Consider the following 6,057-nt stretch of genomic DNA (forward strand, 5'->3'; position numbering starts at 1 on the left):
CCTGAGCTTCATTAAGTCCTGAAACCAGGTGTGTGATCTCAGTTGGAAGACCTTGGGTTTTGGCCATGTTCGAGTCCCGGCCTCTTGGGTTCGAGTCCCGGCCTCTTGGGTTTGAGTCCCAGTCTGGGTTTTGGCCGGGTTCGAGTCCTGGCACGTGGGTTCAAGTCCCAATCTGAGGTGCATGGTTTCAGTAGGGAACTGAGGCCTCCTGCCAACAACCATGTGAGTGAGCCATTTTGGAAGCAGATCCTCCAGCCAAATTTATTAAGCATCCAGATGACTGCAGCCCCAGCCAATATCTTGATGGTAACCTCATGAGAGACCCTGAGCCACAACTACCCAATTAAGTCACTTCCAAATTCCTGACCACAGGGACTTCCCTGGTGGTCCAGTGGTTAAGACTCTGCACTTCCACTCTTCCCTGGTCAGGGAACTAAGATCCTGCATGCCGCATGGTGTGGCCAAAAATTAAAAAAAAAAAAAAGAAAGAAAGAAAAGAAAAAGAAAAAAAATTCCTGTCCACAGAAACTGTGAGATCATTTTTTAAATTTTTTTAATTTGATATTTTTATTTTAAGCTACAAAAACAAGCAAATAAACAACAACAAAAAACTTGAAATAGGCTTTTCAAGTTATGTAAATTCCTCCTTTCCAAGGAAGCAGAAGTTACATCAGTGCAAGTTACCCTCAAGGCCACATACAACCTGCTTCACCGCTGCTTGCTCTCTGTTGGGTTTTGATCCTTCTTTGAGTCATAGTCTGGATCATTTTCCTCATCTCCTTCTTCTTCCTCTTTCTCATCCTCTTCTTAACCTTCTTCATCATAATCATCATCATCTTCTTTAGTAACTTCTCCAGTAAAGTATACAGTGATCTTGGGAATATACATTCATGTAAAAAGTGATGACTTCCAAGGTCTGCAGCAAGGATAGCTTCAGCAGCAGCATCCAGATCTCCACTCTCAGGAACTTCAGGAGGTGCAAAAATATTAAAGAGTATTAGAAACTGTTTTGGTCACAGTACAAACTGCCCCAAGTCCCTTGTTTCTGCTTCTTAATGATTTTCAAAGTGACAATTCTTTCCTTTTTTCCAATCTATGTGGACCTTGTACAACCCTTAATTTCTGGTCCATCAAAAGAAAAAGGAACAGAATCATCTGGTTCTGACTTCATACTATGTGTCTTTGCCAACAGTTCACTTGTAAAATATTCACTGGGTTCAAAGTGAAACTCTAAGGCAAAACTCATAGGCCAGCCTGCATCTAAGGACTTCACTTTAATATCTTTCAAGTGCTTCAGAATATATTTATCATGTTCCTGAAACATATCACTGAGCAAGTTAACATTCTTAAAAAACAGTCAACCAAAATTCAGGAATTCCCTTGGGGTCCTCTTTTTCTTTATCTTTTTTCTCATCTTCAATCTTGGCCTTGTCTTTCAGTTCCTCCAAAATTTCATTTTCCTCATCTGGTTTCCATTCACATTCTTCTTACGTAGGTTCATAAGTGACCTCAAATCACTTATCAAATAGAGGCTGATAGAGAACAGCATATTTTCCTTCAAGATCATGAACTTCCTCATAGAATTTGGCTTCTGTCTGTGCACATTTAACTTGAAGGATTTTCAGAGCGTTCACTTGTCTTTTAACTACCCTAGGCAAGCTGTCAATGTATCCTGTTGGTGTTTCTACCAGACCATCAAATCTTTCTTGAAGGGCTGCAAGAATCTGAGGATTTTGCAACATCTGAACAGTCAGCTGACCTGCTTTGATTTTTGATTCTTCACCAGTTTCTTCTTCTTCTACTTCTTCAACATCAACCAAACCTTGATCAAGTTCAGACTGCTCTTTCTTGTCAATGTCTGCGTTACATATTGGTGGCTAGCACAGGGAGCCAGGTGGCCGGAGCTGCACAGGTAGTGACTCAGGGTGGCAGCCAGGGTGGGGGGCAGGGGTGGGAGCAGAAGGTGGCACCATGAGCAGATGATGTTTGCTTAAGCCACTAAATTTTGGGGCTTAAAAAAGAGATAACTTATATGACATGCTACATGTCACCCTCAAGCCAAACATCTTAGGATGTTTACCTCACTAATCCTCTGTCATCCTTAAGATGTTCCCCAGTCATCCTTATCCTTATCAGCTTCAAGATCATTTTTTCCAGGCTTCTTTAACTACTGATTAGGTCCCTCTGCTACCTGCTACCTAGCAAATATCCATTAGTTGAATCATTTGTACACCCCTATAGACTCTTAAGTTCAATGAGGTCCCATATAGGATCTGTCTTGTCAACGTCATGTCCTTAGCACCTGCCACGGTGCCTGACATGTGGTAAACTATAAATAAATATTTGGAGAATGAATAGTTAAATGAGTGCATGATTGAATTGGGAGATATAAGGAGATAATATAAATGTAATGAGATAAGGAACCCATGTGTGGGACTTCCCTGGTGGTGCAGTGGTTAAGAATCCACCTGCCAGTGCAGGGGACATGGGTTCAAGCCCTGGTCCGGGAAGATCCCACATGCCGCGGAGCAACTAAGCCCGTGTGCCACAACTACTGAAGTCCGCACGCCTAGAGCCCGTGCTCCGCAACGAAGAGCAGCCCCCGCTTGCTGCAACTAGAGAAAGCCCGTGCGCAGCAACGAACACCCAACACAGCCAAAAGATTAAAAATAAAAAAACAAACAAAAGAACCCATGTGTGCAGAGGCTGCTATGAGAGCACAGAGGAATGGCATTTAATTCAATCTTCACTCCCTTACGGTGTGACTTTTTGGCAAGTTACTAATATCTCTATCTCTCACTCTCTCTAAGGGTCATTTTCCTTATGCATAAAATTAGGATAAGAGTTCCTGCCTCATAGGGTTGTTACATTCATAAGCTAATACCTAGTAGAAAAAATGATAATAACACCTGGAGATTTAGAGAAGAGCTCCATGAGAAATGAATGCCTGGGTAGTATTAGAGCGTGAGTAAAAATTAGGCAAAAAGGTGGGGGGAAAATCTAGGCAGACAGAAAAGCAGAAACAAAGTTTCAGAGGTTAGAGGTAGCAAAGTGCATGCAGAAAACTTCACACAATTCATATCCCTAGAGTATAAAGTGCAGGAAAGGGAAGTGGCAGATGGTGAGACTAGAGATAGGGAGGTAGGGATAGCAACATGGAAGGCTTCTTATGTTATATTGCACTTTTGGAATTTATTCTGAAAAAAAAATTAGGACCATTGAATGGGAGTGAGTTGGTCATATTTGCATTTTGAACATATTATTCCGATTAGCTTAAAAATCAGTAATCTTCACACCCACTGAAATGGCTATAATTAAAAAGATGGACAATAATACGTGTTGGCAAAGATGCAGAGAAATTGGAACCATCATACATTGCCATTGAAAATGAACAATAGTACAGCTGATTTGGAATTCCTATTTTCTGTTTTTTTGATAGTGGCCATCCTAATGGGTGTGAGGTGATATCTCATTGTGCTTTTGATATGTATTTTCCTGATTATTAGAGATGTTGAGAATCTTTTCATAGGTGTGTCACTTATTTGTATATCACCTTTGGAGAAATGTCTATTCAAATCCTCTGCTCATTTTTTAATCAAGTTATTTGATGTTTTATTGTTAAGTTGTAGGAGTTTTTAAATATATTCTGGATATTAGCCCCTTGTCAGATATATGATTTACAAATATTATCTCCATTTAGAAGGTTGTCTTTTTACTCCATTGACTGTGCTCTTTAATGCACAGAAGTTTTAGTTTGAAGTAGTCCCATTTGTCTATTTTTGCCTTTGTTGCCTGTGCTTTTGATGTCATATCCAAGAGACCACTCATTGCCAAGTCCAATGTCATGAAAACTTTGACACTTTCTTAAATCCCCAGAATGCTCTCCAGGGAATTCCCTGGGGCTCCAGTGGTTAGGACTTGGCGCTTTCACTGCAGTGGCCCGGGGTTCAATCTCTGGTCAGGGAAATAAGATCCCGCAAGCCACGCGGTGTGGCCAAAAAAAAATGCTCTCCAGATCCAGATTTTTTTGTTTACCTGTGATGAAAGCCAAGTTTTTTCTTTCCAGTCCATCGCCAGCAAATACCTTTGTAAAATACAATAAAAATTAATTACTAGAAAGTGACTTTAAAAAGAACAAAGACCTCAAAAATGCAAGCTGGCATTTTTATTATTAAATGCAACAAACATAAATTATTCTATCAAATTGCTATAAAAGTTTCTAAATGTTTGTTCTCAATTTCCATGATTATCTGGACACAGACAGGTAATACTAGTTCAGGAACTAACTCTAGTCCACAGTGCACACTCTGAGACTTTGAGGAGCACTCCTCTAGATCTTCCTCAAGGGTGTGGTATGGCAAGTAAGGTGAGGTAACCACTGTGTCTTTATGTAGCCATGGTGCCTCTATGGCTTACAGACAGAGCATCCCAAAATAGTTAAGATTTCCTATAAACACACAAGGACTGAGAATGCCTTCAACATGACTGATCTTCACTGTGACAATGCACAGTGGTCTAAAAGACTCCTCTACATCACCACAGTTAGGTAAAACAAGAACTGAAAAGAATAAAAGAATTCACTCTCACTGTATCATAGTCCCCATAGCAGCTCAAACACCTGCCTCCTCCATCTCCCACTTAGTCAACCAAAAATCCTGCAATTAGCAAGGGAGGATCCTTTCCTGACACCGCCCGTGTGTAAAAGTGGGTGTAGAAATACTTGAAGAATTTTTACTTCTTTTACTTTATCTCAAGGTTTTTAGGAGAAAAATCAACACCAGAAGAATTTAGAGGAAATGCTTCTGATTCTGTTGATGTCACATCATCTTAGTAAGAAAAGCTGTGGAACTCATTATTATGGCAGTGCCACACCTGTCCTTTTTGCAACATGCATCAATAGAGCTCTGGCATCTCAAATATACGGGGAGGAAGTCACTTTGACCCAATCCTATACAGTATTTCCTAGAAAGAGACCAACTCTTGCTATGAACAGAAGAGAGGACTCAGAAATACCTACAACGCACTCTTAAAAAAGGCAAACTGATTGGAAGGGTGACTGTGGAATTTGTCCTGAAGCTGTAAGTTTGCACAACAAGTAGGCTACTTTTACTTAGATTGTATGTTTATTTGTAGTGGTTTATAGGGGTGAGGGTAGCTGATGAAGAATGAGATACCCCTCTAGGGCCAGGATTAAGGTGGAGTAAGTAAGTCACTCAACTAGGGAATAAAATTTAAGGGGTGCCCAAAAAGCTCAGTAATCAAGATAAATAATATTTAACACAATATATTTTAAAATAAAAATTGGTGCAGAAAGCCCCAAAAAACCAGAATATCAAAATTTTAAAGATAGGATCAGTATTGCTAATTTTCTCTTTGGTCTCAGGCTTCGGCATAGCTAGGCATATCACTGCTTGGCACTGCCATTGAACAACAAGTACATGCAGAAAGACCTGCTTTCAGAAAACTGTTGGGTTTTGATTTTTGGTTTTTGATTTTCAACAAAGTATGGACAGTCATGATCAAAGCAAATGCTTGGACGTCACCTCCACAATTCCCAGGATTGAGGTGGCTGATCACTGACCTTTCTAACCTCTTCTTTTGAAAATCTCCTCCAGGGAATTCTCTGGCGGTCCAGTGGTTAGGACTCCTCACTTTCACTGCCAAGGGCCCGGGGTTCAATCCCTGGTCGGGGAACTAAGATCTGCACGGTGCAGCCCCCGCAAAAAAGTCAGAACGAGAAACAGAAACACAAACCCCATCTTCAATAAAACTAGGAAATATTTGTACCCCCAGACCTCAACATATGAAGACAAAAAGCAGGTGGAGGAATGGTTAGCAGAACTTTGTTGGAGAATACCCTCAAGAAGCAAGACTACCTCGGGAAGGACTGAAGCCTGCAGTACCCTGGAAGGCAGTGGTAGGAATAGGGCATTGAAAGCGATGAGTGGGGTCTGAAAAGACTAAAAAAGCAGTTAGCACTCCAAGCCCCACTCCCACCAGTCAGCCAACCACCCCTCCCCCACTCCCACAGTACTTTATCTGGGGGGAGGCTTCCTG

At 41.0% G+C, this 6,057-nt stretch overlaps 1 pseudogene; it reads right to left on the reverse strand.

The window, feature by feature from the left end:
* Window positions 1-708: 708 nt before the first annotated feature.
* On the reverse strand, window positions 709-4,071 carry LOC118895315 (annotated as a pseudogene).
* Between the last annotated feature and the right edge of the window lie 1,986 nt (window positions 4,072-6,057).

Source organism: Balaenoptera musculus, chromosome 5 (assembly GCF_009873245.2).
Source record: "Balaenoptera musculus isolate JJ_BM4_2016_0621 chromosome 5, mBalMus1.pri.v3, whole genome shotgun sequence".
Lineage (NCBI taxonomy): Eukaryota > Metazoa > Chordata > Mammalia > Artiodactyla > Balaenopteridae > Balaenoptera > Balaenoptera musculus.